The sequence below is a fragment of the Thalassophryne amazonica genome, chromosome 13 (assembly GCF_902500255.1).
Source record: "Thalassophryne amazonica chromosome 13, fThaAma1.1, whole genome shotgun sequence".
In the NCBI taxonomy this organism is placed as follows: domain Eukaryota; kingdom Metazoa; phylum Chordata; class Actinopteri; order Batrachoidiformes; family Batrachoididae; genus Thalassophryne; species Thalassophryne amazonica.
Window position 1 is genome coordinate 13,634,206 of NC_047115.1, and position 16,539 is coordinate 13,650,744.

General features: G+C 40.6%; 1 protein-coding gene across 1 annotated transcript in view; it reads left to right on the plus strand.

Moving 5' to 3' along the window:
• The first annotated feature begins 3,325 nt into the window (after nucleotides 1-3,325).
• Nucleotides 3,326-16,539, plus strand: part of wipf1b (WAS/WASL interacting protein family, member 1b) — a 36,767-nt gene continuing 23,553 nt past the window's right edge. Inside the window, exon 1 of the mRNA XM_034184499.1 lies at nucleotides 3,326-3,433. The gene's annotated coding sequence lies outside the window, so the exon portion shown is untranslated. The remainder of the gene's footprint in view (nucleotides 3,434-16,539) is intronic.

The following is a 16,539-nucleotide window of genomic DNA, read 5'->3' on the forward strand; positions in this document are numbered from 1 at the left end:
CTGTGGCGGAGCGTCGCAGCGGCTGCGAGCCGACGCTGCAATCCGTCCGCACGTCTTTCATTAAAAAAATCTCCTTTAACAGTGGAATATCCGGAAAAAATGCTGAAACCAACTTCTTCTGAAACTTCTCTGTTCTCTCACGACGTCCTGGATCAATAGAGCCTGAAACGTGGAGGTTTTCAGCTTGAAACAGGCCGACGATGGCGCTTGAGAGCACTGCACGACGTCTCGCACCGTGGGAAGTCCTTAAAGCGACAGAATCACCTCAAAATCTCTCATCAGCCGTTAAAATTTTCACTGAAAACCAGCTTAATTTTTCGAACCGTGTCCACTTCGATGTGTCTCACAGGTTTAGAAAAAATTTTGATCAAACAAAGCGCCAGTCTCTCAGCAACTTCTCAGACAAAGGAATTCCGACGAGGGGCTGGACGACTCCTCCCACAAGGAGTGCTCACAGGCGAATGACGTCACCGACAAGCGTGGAAAAACTCACGCATGCGCACGAGGGTTCAAGCATGTCTGACGTAAAAACATATGAATGAAATCCATATAGTTTTTTGAAAAAAATAAAAAGGACCTATACTTTATTGACAGACCTCGTATAAGTGCAAGTTAAAACTCTACCATGCAAAGCAAAAGCCATACATCAACAACATCCAGAAACACCGCCGTCTTCTCTGGACCCGAGCTAATTTGAAATGGACAGACGCAAAGTAGAAAAGTGTGCTGTGGTCTGATGAGTCCACATTTCAAATTGTTTTTGGAAACAATTTGAACAAAAGAGGAAAAAGACCATCCAGATTGTTACCAGCGCAAAGCCAGCATCTGTGATGGTTTGGGGGTGTGTTAGTGCCCATGACATGGGCAGCTTACACATCCGTGATGGCACCATCAATGCTGAAAGGTACATCCAGGTTTTGGAGCAACACATGCTGCCATCCAAGCAACGTCTTTTTCAGGGACGTCCCTGTTTATTTCAGCAGGATAATGCCAAGCCACATTCTGCACGTGTTACAACAGCGTGGCTTCGTAGTAAAAGAGTTCGGGTACTAGACTGGCCTGTCTGCAGTCCAGACCTGTCACCCATTGAAAATGTGTGGCGCATTATGAAGTGTAAAATACAACAGTGTAGACCCCGAACTGTTGAACAACTGAAGTCGTACATTAAGTAAGAATGGGAAAGAATTCCACCTACAAAGCTTCAACAATTAGTGTCCTCAGTTCCCAAACACTTATTGAGTGTTGTTAGAAGGAAAGGTGATGTAACACAGTGGTAAACATACCACTGTCCCAGCTTTTTTGAAATGTGTTGCAGGCATCCATTTCAAAATGAGCAAATATTTGCACAAAAACAATAAAGTTTATCAGTTTGAACATTAAATATCTTGTCTTTCTGGTGTAATCAATTGAATATAGGTTGAAGAGGATTTGCAAATTATTGTATTCTGTTTTATTTACATTTTACACAACGTCCCAAATTCATTGGAATTGGGGTTGTAAGATGACGGATTGTCCTTTTGCTGCATGTCTGTTTTGGTAAGTAACAGTAGAATCTGATTTTCCACATGCTTGCAATTTACTTTTTTTCTTCTTCTTTTTTTTGTGACCTTTCTGGGGAAAATTCTTTCTGGTTAACTGAGTTACCGGCTGAGAGGTTTATTTTCCCTGGATGGAGCTTTGTGCTCGGTACGGAGAGAAGTCCGCTGAGGTGTTTGAGACGCGGTTCTGCTGCAGACGCTGAGCTGGCACACGGCTGCCACCGGCTGCTGTGCTGCGAGGCAGGAAGTGTGACACGGAGAGCACTGGAAGTGGCTGCTGTGGAGCTATGCTTAGCCTCTCACTTCTGGCGGGTGATCAGTGCCACTGCGCCATGGCTGGAATTAATTTACTCACAGTCCCTTTGGTTAAACAGAAGCTGTATTTAATTTTCTAAGAATATATACTTGGTGTGAAATATCTTTTTTTCTTAAAGTCTGACCGAAGTAAAAACATGTTGAAGTATGTAAAATGTTCTGGGTGGATTATCGTTAACCCATCGGTGCACGCTGGGCACATGTGTGGAGTCGGGCTATGGCTATCTGCTGGACTTCATGCAGTCTGTGAGAGAAGCAGGAGTGATTTTTGTGGACTGCATCGTCCAGCAGAAGTAGCCGTTGTGACAGGATGAGTGATGATCTCCTCTCAGAATGGACCAAATTGCTCCATTTTGAGGATAATACATCACTGCTGTGCAAACACCGCTGAGGTATTGCAGTAGTGCAGCAATTTTGTTACCATTTTTTCATGCATTGAAGGAAAAGCTCTTTCTTGTCTGCACACAGAAGAATTATTTAGAATTTTGTTCAGAAATTTGTAAAATCCATGTTGGCGAACACTTCACATTTGCAAAGATGATCCAAATCCACCCAGATGGTACTGTGGCATGTCAAGATGCTGATTAAACAGCATGATTATTGCACAGATATGTCTTTGATGGGTCACAATAACAGCCACTTCTAAAATGGGGATGTCCCAGTTTGATGGATGTGATTGGAATTGGACCCAGTCCAGGGGGGGGGGGGGGGGGGGGGGGGGGGGGGGGGGGGGGGGGGGGGGGGGGGGGGGGGGGGGGGGGGGGGGGGGGGGGGGGGGGGGGGGGGGGGGGGGTTTAATCGTGTCAGATAAATTAAACCTTATTTACTCAATCGGTGTGCATTTTGTCTCGTTTTATATCCATGGTGCCACAGACGCTCACTGCTGCTGCTGAATTCGGTATACAGGAGCAGCTGGTCATGCGTGTAGATGGCCCCATCTTGTGGACATAGTGTAATAGTATTGTGTGTTGTTTTTTGTTTGGGTCCCCCCCCCCCCCCCCCCCAAAATATATAAGCCACACTGGAACATGTTGCAGGACTTCCCAAACTAGTAAACCACTCCACAATGTATGCTAAAGGAAATACTATAAATTGAAGTTTTATATTTAAAGAAAATCTACTGTTAAATTGTCAGGGTTTTATTATTATTATTATTATTATTATTATTATTTTTGCCGGCCCGAGCAGCGACTGAGAAGGATATCAGAGAGATTTATTTTTCTGTGTAATCTCATCATAATTAATTTTAACCCCCCCCCCCCCCCCCCCCCCCCCCCCCCACACACACACACACACACACACACACACACCAGCCGTGTGGGGAACTGAAAAAGAGGAAGCCCTGTGTGTGTGTGTGTGTGTAATGTGAGATGTGACTTTAGAGGAAGACGAATCAAGAAGTTCTTCTGTTCTCAGAATGTTTTAAAATACATTTCTGATGCGTCTTATCTTCCTCATTCTTCCGTTTGCAGCTGCATGTTGCTGCTGTTGGCTTTTTGCATTTTTATGAGGACTGAGCTGAGGTGCTTCTTCTACTGTCTCCTCAACATACTGCTGATTCTTCTATGGGCTCAGATTGAGTGAGTAGACCTGTTTTTATATACATGTATATTATTTTTTGTTGACCTCTGTTCTGAAGGTGAGGAGGATTGAGCCTTTGTTCCTAAATGTTTGTGCACCACACGTCTCCACATAATTTCTGACTGCAGCAGATAAATGTGTTTTAACTTCCGTCAAATCGCAGAAAAGCTAGGTAGGGAAAACGGAAAATTACATTGTGTGAATCTGAGCCGTGTAAATTTGTAGTTTAAAGTGGTCAAATTTGTTATTTTCTCTGTATAATTAAAACTCCGCTACATGGACAATGCCATTGAACGTCTCGAGTTTACATGAGTGGACAGCGCGCCTTCCTGTTTGGCTTTTTCGAAATTTTTAAAAATATTTCTCCAGAAAAGAAAGGACGAATCAACAATGCAGTGACGGACGTACATAACCACTAACAGAGCGGCCGCTTCCCCCATACCTGGTACCCAGTACTCGGGGATTCCCAAGAACGACTTGAGCTGTGACGGCTCACCATCGTTTGATTTCTCTCACCACAAAATAATAATTTTCATTTCTTATCATACGAAAGATGTTTGTGCTGTGCATATTGTGCTTCTGCAAAGTTACATAAGTTATCATGATGGTTGTGCTGTATTCTTCTTCTTCTTCTTCTTGTAACTTTAATGTTGGTTGGTAAACCTATTGGTGCATTCTGTCAGCCACCAACTGGACAGGAGGATGACAACGCAACAAACTGTATAAATACTAAAAGTCAAGCACTGAAAATGTACTGTAAAAAGTTCAAAAGTATTGGTATGAAAATATAACACATTTTTCCAGATTGTACTCATTTGTGAGAACCTGCAACTTGTACTCCGGAGTACACAGTAAATTTTACTCGGCAAAATTGACTCTGCTGGGATAACATTTGGTCCCAGTCTAAATAGAGTTAAATATATTCTATCACAGTGCTAAATTAACTCTATCACAGTGTAAAATCAACTCTTATTGGAGTAGAAACACTTGCTTTGACAAGACATACAGTTGATTTCACTCTATAATAGGGTGTATTTTACTCTATTTAGACTTGGACCAAATGTTATCCCAGCAGAGTATATTTTACTCAGAAAAAGTCATGCTTTTTTACTAATTTGTGAGACCCTGCAACTTATACTCTGGAGTATTAAGTTGCAGCTTTTTTACTAATTTGTGGGGCCCTGCAACTTATACTCTGGAGTATTAAATCGCAGCTTTTTTGCTAATTTGTGGGGCCCTGCAACTTATACTCTGGAGTATTAAATCGCAGCTTTTTTGCTAATTTGTGGGGCCCTGCAACTTATACTCTGGAGTATTAAATCGCAGCTTTTTTTGCTAATTTGTGGGGCCCTGCAACTTGTACTCCGGAGTACACAGTAAATTTTACTTTGCAAAATATACTCTCCTGGGATAACATTTGGTCCCAGCCCAAATAGAGTTAAATATACTCTATCGCAGTGCTAAATCAACTCTTATTGGAGTAGAAACACTTGAGTTGACAAGACGGTACAGTTAGTTGATTTCATTCTTTAATAGAGTGTATTTTACTCTATTTAGACTGGGACCAAATGTTATCCCAGCAGAGTATATTTTACTCAGCAAAAGTCATGTTTTTTTTTACTAATTTGTGAGGCCCTGCAACTTGTACTCTGGAGTATTAAGGCCTAGTTCAAAAATAATGAAGCCTAACTGCTGATTTGCATTGCATTTGTCATGAATAAGCCATTATTTTATTTAGCACCATCCAGATTTATCTGTGAGTTGCCTATAGTCTCTTAGACAGGTACTAAATATTTCATGGAAAAATTCCTTCACAGTTCCAGAGATATGCACGAAATTTACCCCCAAAATAGCACTTTTTCCATCAATTTTGTGTGACATTGATATTTAGCATTATCATTTAAAGTTGAATGTTAAAGAAATAACCTTGTATTTTGTCAGTTTGTTTGTTTGTGCTGTATATTAACTAACAGTAATACATTTTTGTAAAGGTAGAAATGTAATTTCCTAGAAAAAACATGTTTCTAAAGCAAGGTAAAACTTTTGCAAGCGTAACGCTGAGAATAAGTCTTTGATTTATTTGTGTCAAAACCTTAGCTATATCTCCTACTCTGCTTCAATAGAATAATTATATTACTTGTTCAATAATACCAGGAACTAATGGACAGAATGTCTTTGTTTCAGGCTTCTGCAGACTAAAGAAGAACGGTTGTCACAAGCGTTATGCTCTAGTACAGGGGTGGCCAAGTTCGGTCCTCGAGAGCCACCATCCTGACACTCTTAGTTGTCTCCCTGCTCCAACACACCTGAATCCAATGAAAGGCTCATTATAAGTCTGCTAACGAGTCTTTCATTGGATTCAGGTGTGTTGGAGCAGGGAGACAACGAAGAGTGTCAGGAAGGTGGCTCTCGAGGACCGAACGTGGCCACCCCTGCTCTAGCACATTATGGTATATATGCACTGATAATTTCTAGCAATGACTGAATCGAGACCAATAGAAATATTGAAACTCTGATATATAACCACACCTAAAATTATAACATTTCACAAAAAAGACCGCTTTTAAATTTTGATGGTTAAGTCACAGTTTGGCTTCATTATTTTTGAACTAGGCCTTAAGTCACAGCTTTTTTACTGATTTGTGAGACCCTGCAATTTATACCCTGAAGGATTAAATCACTGCTTTTTTTTTTACTAATTTGTAAGGCCCTGCAACTTATACTTCGAAGTATTAAATCACGTCTTTTTTTTACTAATTTGTGAGGCCCTGCAACGTGTACTCCGGAGTACACAGTAAATTTTACACTGCAAAATTTACTCTGCTGGGGTTACATTTGGTCCCAGTCCAAATAGAGTTAAATATACTCTATCACAGTGCTATATCAACTCTGTCACAGTTTAAAATCAACTCTTATTGGAGTACAAACACTTGATTTGACAAGACGGTACAGTTGATTTCACTCTATAATAGAGTGTATTTTACTCTATTTAGACTTGGACCAAATGTTATCCCAGCAGAGTATATTTTACTCAGCAAATGTCATGCTTTTTTTTACTGATTTGTGAGACCCTGCAACTTATACTCCGGAGTATTAAATCACGTCTTTTTTTTTACTAATTTGTGAGGCCCTGCAACTTGTACTCTGGAGTACACAGTAAATTTTACACTGCAAAATTTACTCTGCTGGGGTTACATTTGGTCACAGTCCAAATAGAGTTAAATATACTCTATCACAGTGCTAAATCAACTCTGTCACAGTTTAAAATCAACTCTTATTGGAGTACAAACACTTGATTTGACAAGACAGTACAGTTGATTTCACTCTATAATAGAGTGTATTTTACTCTATTTCGACTGGGACCAAATATTATCCCAGTAGAGTATATTTTACTCAGCAAAAGTCATGCTTTTTTACTAATTTGTGAGGCCCTGCAACTTGTACTTCCTTATGTAGTTATGTTGGGCTTTCAAGGGAATTGAAGCACAAAACAAAATAAACTTCAATAATAAAAAGTCATAATGTGCACAACAACAATGCACAAAAATCACAACTTAAAGAGCTGATAATGCAAGAAAAAGGCTGCGACTTGCATGTTCACTTCTCTTCATAAGCCACTTTTTGGCAGGTGTGACTTGCGCACTGAAAAATATAGCATGTAAAAGTACTCAAAATGTATGTAGAACAGCTCATTTAATAATGATGTGTTGGATTTTTGCACTTAATGTGATGTTACGGTCTCTTTCAACACGTTCAGTGATGCCATGCAATGAAAATACTGTTCTACTACATTAGAGTGGAAATTTTAAAGGAAATTGTTCATCAGCTGAGGTTTTGGTGTCATGAAAGGTAAATATTAGCAGATACAGCTGCTGCAGAACAACTTGTGTCCTCAGATCTGTTTTTGAATTTGCAGTAACATCTGCAGAGCATTGCTGAGTTGTTGTGGTAATATTTATTTACGTAGCACTTTCAGTTATACTGTACATACAAAGAGCTGCACAAAGTAAAATACAGTTTAAAATAAATAAATGCCACATTATTATTGATGTTAAGGTGGTCGGGCAGGAAACGTGCTTTCCTCCGAACTTGACTCTGGTTTATTTTCTGCATATTTATTGCTTTATTTGACAGCAGTGTAAACACAGCACTGAGAGACGTATTTGCGCCTGTATCTGCGAGAAACTGAGGCGACGTCCAGACAGAACGTTAGCTGCCAGTCGCTGCCAGAACATGTCTTCATCTCGTTAATTCTTGCAGCGTAACTCGTAACAAGATGTTTTGTTGTTGCTGTTTGTGGTAAGTGGTTTACACCACTAAAACAAAGAGGAAAAACCTGCATGCTGCATCTTTTTGGTTTGGATGGTCTGATTGTGAGCAGGAAGCATCCCGAGTCCATGAAGCCATATTTAAATGTATGTTTATATGTTGATACACAAATCAAACGGAAGTGTGTGCACACACAAATACAACCCCAATTCCAATGAAGTTGGGACTTTGTGTAAAATGTAATTTAAAAACAGAATACAATGACTTGCAAATCCTCTTCAACCTATATTCAATTGACTACACCACAAAGACGAGATATTTAATGTTCAACCTGACAAACTTTATTGTTCTTGTGCAAATATCTGCTCATTTTGAAATGGATGCCTACAACACTTTTCAAAAAAGCTGGGACAGTGGTATGTTTACCACTGTTACGTCACCTTTCCTTTTAACAACACATAATAAACGTTTGGGAACTGAGGACATTCATTGTGAGTGTAATGATTGGGTATAAAAGGAGCATCCCCAAAAGGCTCAGCCATTCACAAGCAAAGACGGGGAGATGATCACCACTTTGTGAACAACTGCGTGAAAAAATAGTCAAGCAGTTTAAGATCAATGTTTCTCAACATTCAATTGCAAGAAATTTAGGGATTCCATCATCTACAGTCCATAATATAATCATAAGATTTTCTGGAGAACTTTCTAGACGTAAGTGGCAAAGCCGAAAACCAACATTGAATGCCCGTGACCTTCAATCCCTCAGGCGGCACTGCATTAAAAACCAACATCACTGTGTAAAGGATCTTACCGCGTAGGCTCAGGAACACTTCAGAAAACCATTGTCAGTTAACACAGTTCGTCGCTACATCTACAAGTGCAAGTCAAAACTCTACCGTGCAAAGCGAAAGCCATACATCAACAACGTCCAGAAATGCCGCCGCCTTCTCTGGGACCAAGCTCATTTGAAATGGGCAGACACAAAGTGGAAAAGTGAGTCCACATTTCAAATTGTTTTTGGAAATCATGGACGTCGTGCCGTCCGGACAAAAGGGGGAAAAGACTATCCAGACTGTTACCAGTGCAAACGTCAAAGCCAGCATCTGTGATGGTATGGGGGTGTGTTAGTGCCTATGGCATGGACAACTTACACAACTGTGATGGCACCATCAGTGTTGAAAGATACATCTAGGTTTTGGAGCAACACATGGTGCCATCCAAGCCATGTCTTTTTCAGGGATGTCCCTGCTTATTTCAGCAAGACAATGCCAAGCCACATTCTGCAGCGTGGCTTCGTAGTAAAAGAGTGCGGGTACTAGACTGGCCTGCCTGCAGTCCAGACCTGTCGCCCGTTGAAAATGTGTGGCACATTATGAAGCACAAAATACGACAACGGAGACCCTGGACTGTTGAAGTGTTGTTAGAAGGAAAGTTTGTCACTCCATCTACAAGTGCAAGTTAAAACTGTACCATGCATAGGTTGAAGAGGATTTGCAAATCATCGTATTCTGTTTTTATTTACATTTTACACAACGTCCCTACTTCATTGGAATTGGGGTTATAGAAATTTGTTATTTACTCAGGACATTCTTGTGGAGTGCAGTTAATTCTTTGTGAAGCTCTTTAACTGCTGAGTCTGAACTAAGAACAACACGGCCGTGAACACGCCACAGGCTGTTAGTTTAGCCGTTCAGCACCATTCTTGCAACGGTGACACATTTATTAGGAACCTGAAGCTGCTTTTAAAATCTCTAATGTACCCGTCTCTTCCTTGTACCTCACATTTTGAATCAGCGGTTATATTACATACAGAGCTATGAAAATGTTAGTGCCCCTTTGAGCTTTTACATGATTGAAATGTTTTAGGACATCAAAAAAAAAAAATATTCAGGCTTTTTATCTTAAGATTTCTAAAATGATGCCCTTTAAACTCACAGTGAAACATGATCTCTACATCATGAATTAAAAGACATTAAAATATAAAAGTTAAAATGATGTGATGATAGTAAGTTCACTCTTTAGTATAACACACATAAACCATCACTTTTACGTCCAGTCTTCTTCAGACAAGTCAAGGGGGCACTACCTTTTTCATAGCACTGCACATCATATACATGTCACATGTTTGAAGGTACGTTTGGTTAATTTTCTTTTCTGTGGTGGAGCCAAGTGGGGAATAAAAGTGGTTTCTTCACTTCTGACCAATCATACCTGCTAATAACCAACGGTCAAATAGACACACATATATATATATATATATATATATGTGTGTATGTATGTATTTTTTTTTTTTAAGCACAGATCTCAAATCGTAAAAGATGCACATTAAGATTTTCAAATCTACTGGAACGTTAAAATGGATCACGTGCTTTTGATATTGACGAGTGACGCTATATTTAAAGTTAGACTTTTGAGATGAAATATTAAGAGAATTTCCTGTTCCTAAAAATGTCACTGGCATGATTATTCTTGGGGATGAAGTAAGGCGTTAAAAATAATGTGACATGAAACAGCCCCGGTCAGAATTACTGGCACATCTGTGTCATTCAAACATGTTAAAAAAAAAAATCTAACGAACCAGTTTTGTATAAATAGAACAGTTCATAGAATTTCCCAAGTTATGAAAAAAACAAATGTTCCTCTAAACCAAAATAAAGACTTAAATTGTACTTGTGAGAGTTATCATCACTTTTACAGCCAGTTTTCTTGAGACACTGCACATGATTGAAACATGAACATTTCAAAGTCATGTATATGACTTGGATGTCAATTACATCAAACATTAAGAAATACATATATGGTGCTGGTGGAGTGGATCAGATTCTCTCATATGATTTGGAGCAAACATCACCTTGTTTTTTTTTTGGGGGGGGGGGGGATCGTTCTCTTTTCCACTCCACCATGATATTTCTTGTGATGCAACAAATGTTGCTCTGTGCACAGGTTCGGCAGCCACAACAGCTTGCAACTCCTTCAGAGTCGTAACAGGTGTCTTGGTGGCTTCCCTCATGAGGCTAAATGTTGCTCTGTGCACAGTTTCTGCAGTTACAGGAGCCTGTAACCCCTTCAGATTCATAGCAGGTGTCTTGGTGGCATCCCTCACGAGGCTAAATGTTGCTCTGTGTCCAGTTTCTGCAGCCACAGAAGCCTGTAACTCCTTCATTGCTTAAATTTTCATTGTTACGCAGATGATACCCAGCTTTATCTATCCATGAAGCCAGAGGACACACACCAATTAGTTAAACTGCAGGAATGTCTTACAGGCATAAAGACATGGATGACCTCTAATTTCCTGCTTTTAAATTCAGATAAAACTGAAGTTATTGTACCTGGCCCCACAAATCTTAGAAACATGGTGTCTAACCAGATTCTTACTCTGGATGGCATTACCCTGACCTCTAGTAATACTGTGAGAAATCTTGGAGTAATTTTTGATCAGGATATGTCCTTCAATGCGCATATTAAACAAATATGTAGGACTGCTTTTTTGCATTTGTGCAATATCTCTAAAATTAGAAAGGTCTTGTCTCAGAGTGATGCTGAAAAACTAATTCTAATTATTTCCTCTAGGCTGGACTATTGTAATTCATTATTATCAGGTTGTCCTAAAAGTTCCCTGAAAAGCCTTCAGTTAATTCAAAATGCTGCAGCTAGAGTACTGACAGGGACTAGGAGAGAGCATATCTCACCCATATTGGCCTCTCTTCATTGGCTTCCTGTTAATTCTAGAATAGAATTTAAAATTCTTCTTCTTACTTATAAGGTTTTGAATAATCAGGTCCCATCTTCTTAAAGAAGATGGGACCTGATTATTCCCCCGGAGGAGCTGGGGGAGGTGTGTGTGTATCGGGAGGTCTGAGCGGCTTTGCTTGAGCTGCTGCCCCCGCAACCTGACTCCGGATAAAGCGGAAGAAAATGGATGGATGGACGGATGGATGGAGGTCCCATCTTATCTTAGGGACCTCATAGTACCGTATGTAGTTATGCTGCTATAGATTTAGACTGCTGGGGGTTCCCATGATGCATTGAGTGTTTCTTTCTCTTTTTGCTCTATATGCACCACTCTGCATTTAATCATTAGTGATTGATCTCTGTTCCCCTCCACAGCATGTTTTTCCTGATTCTCTCCCCTCAGCCCCAACCAGTCCCAGCAGAAGACTGCCCCTCCCTGAGCCTGGTTCTGCTGGAGGTTTCTTCCTGTTAAAATGGAGTTTTTCCTTCCCACTGTCGCCAAGTGCTTGCTCACAGGGGGTCGTTTTGACCGTTGGGGTTTTTCTGTAATTATTGTATGGCTTTTGCCTTACAATATAAAGCGCCTTGGGGCAAATGTTTGTTGTGATTTGGCGCTATATAAATAAAATTGATTTGATTTGATTTCAGAGTCGTAGCAGGTGTCTTTGTGGCTTCCCTCACTGTACGTAATTGTTGCATGTACAGTAGGTTGTTTTTCTTTGTGTTGCACTTTATGAAAGCAGTTTGTTGTTGTTGTTATAATTGTTCAATAACTTTAGATATATTTACTAGATCGTCTGAATTCATAAAACTGGTTCATTTGTGTCTATTTCTGAGTAAAGTAACTCCAATTGCCTTTTTCTTTTTTGCTCTGGGTTACCACAGCAGATCTGATATGAATCTGTATGTTGATTCTGGCACATGTTTTGCACTGGATACCACTTCTTGTTGCCTCTTCATATTATATGGAGTATGGGCCCGGTCGTTGTGGTCTTGACCTGGGAGCCTTCTGTTTTGACCACCACACTGTTTGCATTTATTTCTGAACATATTTAAAATGCTATACATAAAAAAAATTCCGGGCGTGACCACGACCTTAGTGTGAAAGTGACTTTAGAATAATACAGTACGTGTTGTTAAAGAAAAGTGCAGCAGTAAAGGAGGCCTGTAAAATCAATAATCAGTCAAACTGCTGGTCAGGAGGTGAAATTGTAAGAGAGCTGTGTTTTCTTTCAGATAAATATATTGATTTTAAGTGAGACCAAAACAGAGCCAACGACATGCTAAACTTTCCCCATTCTTATGCTGCGTTCACACTGAGCGTGACCAGACACCACAAATTCCCTTGGTCGCGTGGCGATGGACATGCCACCATCGCCCGGTGTGTCACTCTGCTTTCGCTGCGAAAATTCGCCCCAGTGCGTCATCAAATAGGAGGAGCTTCCATTCCGCTCACCGGCTCCAGTGGTCAGTCAAGTTAACATGACGGACCTTGACCACACGGAGCGAGTTGTTGTGGAAAGCTGACAAACGTCATGAGACGTTCCCAATTCGGGGAGTATCATTATTTGCTGCAGGAGCTGCGTCTGGATGACAGCCGCTTTCAGCGGACCTTCCGCCTCTGCAGGACCCAGTTTGAGGACCTCCTGTCCGTTCAAGCGCACATGTAAACAATTAAAAAACCACCGCTCCCCGTGCTGCAGGGCTGCTGCTCGCTCCAAAAACTGTCATAATTGTGTTTAGAAACCAGTCGATTAGTTCGCGCGCGCACGTAGGAAAAAAGAAAAAAACCTCCGCTGCTTGCTGTGGGGCTGCTTCTCACTCTTCCCCAAAAAACTCTGTCATAATTGTGTTTAGAAAGCAGTCACCATTTGTTTTATTATACATCTGTATAGTTAATTAATAAAATAATCTTCACGGACAATTCGCTCGCGTGCGCACGTAAAAAAAATAAATAAATAATCCTCCGCTCCCCCTGCTGCGGGGCTGCTGCTCGCTCTTCCCCCAAACTCTGTCATAATTGTGAAATAAAGGACAAAAGGGACATAAGTCCTGCTCACAGGCTGGCTACCAGATACAGGACATGTTCACATCCAACTCAGTCAAACTCCAGACATCTCCACGTCACTACATATTCAGTCCCTGATTGGTCATCGTGGCGCGACAAGACAAAAAAGTTCAGATTTTTCAACTTGGGGAGGAGGTCAACGTGACATGATGCGAAGTAATATCACGCCACAAACGTGCCGATCGCTCAAAATCACTTCATTCTCGTCCATTGCGTCGCGCTGCATGGTTTGGCGCCACAACGCATCCTTCCATAGGGATTAGATGGCAACCTGTCGCTGCTGTCGCTCGCATTGCGCCCAGTGTGAACGCGGCACTTTTTGTTGCAGCTTCAAATATGATCTTTTTTTATAGTCATGTTAGCTAGTTAACATTAAGCTAGTAGCCAATATGCTAAGCTCAGCTCTAAAATGGTTTACTGAGTGGAAAATGTTTAGATTAATGCTTCTGATGTGATTTATTTTACCTCTCCACTCTGACATTTTATTTTGCCAACTTACACAATCATTCACCCCCTTTTTTTTCTTTTTTATGTCTGACAAGTCTAATCTAGTAGAAGCTTGCACGGTGTGAAAAATGTGCACGTAATGTTTTAGGTCCAAACCCAGAAAACTTTTCCTGTCAACACACCACTTTTGATTTCTTATCTGTTATTTTGCAGTCTTGCTTGGACTCACACACGGTGACTACATGTTCTCATCAATAAATCCAGCGTTCCTTTAGGTTATAAACCTTTTCAGTTAGCTAAAATGCATCGCCAGGTGTTTTAAAAATTGATTTTAAAAAGACAGTCTCACTGTTTTTTTTTTGGTGTTCTTGGGTATATACACTCAACAAAAATATAAACGCAACACTTTTGGTTTTGCTCCCATTTTGTATGAGATGAACTCAAAGATCTAAAACTTTTTCCACATACACAATATCACCATTTCCCTCAAATATTGTTCATGACCAAACCATCTCAGTTTCATCTCTCTCACTTTGACCCCAACCTGTCCTATCGTAGCCGTTCTTCTAATGCGCTCATTTCTTATCCTGTCTGTCCGCATCACTCCAAAAGAAAATATCAGCATTTTCAGTACTTGCGTTTGACAGTTGTGTATTATATGAGAAATTGCTTTTTTCCAGAAGGCAAATGTTGGAGGTATCAGTTGGCCACCTGTCCAAAACAGCAAGTTCCTGGTTCAAGACCCTCTCTGCCCATTCTTTAAAAAGAAAAAGAACTTATTCTTTACTGCACTGATTCAGAATTGTGAGCTATGACCCCCTGGTGGGCTGTAAGGGTATTGCTAGTGGGCTGTCAGAGGTCCTTTAAAAATCTTCTTCTTTGTCTTTTGGCTGTTCCCGTTAGGGGTCGCCACAGCAGATCAATCGTTTCCATCTTACCCTGTCTTCTGTATCTTCCTCTGTCACACCAACCACCTGCATGTCCTCCTTCACCACATCCATAAACCTCCTCTTTGGCCTCCCTCTTCTCCTCCTGCCTGGTGGCTCCATCCTCAGCATCCTTCTCCCTATATACCCTGGGTCCCTCCTCTGCACATGTCCAAACCATCTCAATCATGCCTCTCTTTAAAAATGGATAATTTAAAAACCTCTTTGAGCTTAAATTGTGCACAAAAGTTTAAAATTACCCCAAAAATTATTTTTAAAATGCAGTCAAAAAGTAATGAAACAAAGCTGTGGGGTATAAACTGTTATTCTTCATTTATCTGACAGAGTTTAACATAATATATTGAAATATTTAATATTTAATATTTCACGTTTCAATCAAGCACTGATTTAAAGTTTTGGGTGGGCTGTGGAAGATTTTCAGATTTCAAAGTGGGCTAAAGGCATCCTAAGTTTGGGAATGGCAGAGCGAGCAAGAGTCCAAATATAGAATTCCGCTTCATACGTCCCAGAAGTCTAAAAGCCGTTTCAGATTTAGATTTTGCTTGCAGCAGGGGGATTTCTACACACAGAGTGAGAGTTGTGGGACTTTGGTCAAATTTAGCACCAAATGTCAATAATAAGCAAGTCTCAAAGGTAGTCAAGAAAATTGCAAAATACGAAGCCTTGAACAGCTTCACAGTGAGCTCAGTGTGTAAAGTCTGAGCGTCAGACTCAAACTGAAATTATCAACATTAAATAACCACTGGGGGAGAAAATGGACAAACGCAATTATTTCACACTACATCTAACTGCAAACCCGCGCGTGTATTGAGAGAGAAGGATGACAATCTGCATCAGGTACAGTCATACAAAATCCTTTCTGCAGGTTTGGGTGAACATTTTAGAACACAGCCACTGTTTAACAAGGAAATCAACATTTATTTCCACCACCACCTTCTTCATGCTTTCTTTTCTGGCTACATTCTGATTAAAATCCTTTGTGCTGGGTTGTGGTGCTATGACCAAGTTGACAACCTACCTAATGGCTAATCTCAGTGAAATATTTTAATCGATTGACAGCCCTGCTTTAAAATGTGTTAAACTGACGAAGACATACACATAAAGAAATTAAATTCACCCCCATACAGTTTTCATGGAGGTAGCTATTCAGTGCATTAGCGTTTCCCATAATCCCCCTGGTGGCTCCCTGCACTTCCCAGAATGTACTGCAATGCCAGCAGAGTTCCGGATTCTCACAGCGCATGTAAACAACGGCTAGCAAGGATGTGGATTTTGTTGATCCAGCGAGTTCACGGGCGATTGTGATGATGACACGCATTCTCCCAAGTTGAGAGGGTTATCTAGAGGAGGTGTGGCCCGAATGTTGTTTTGTTGTCTATTAGGGGTGTTGGAAAAAATCGATTCACGTCCGAATCGTGATTCTTATCTATTACGATTCTGAATCAATCCAAAATGTCCAAGAATCGATTTTTAAAAAGCATTTTTTTAAACATTTTCTTGTGGGGGGTCCGGCGTGTTTCAAACACTCATGAGCTGCAGAGTTCAGTGGCTGCAGCTTAGCATGGCAGACGAAGAGCTAATTCAGCCAGCACCGTCTTTGCTGAAGGCAAATGTTTGGGCATATTTTGGATTTTATTATTTG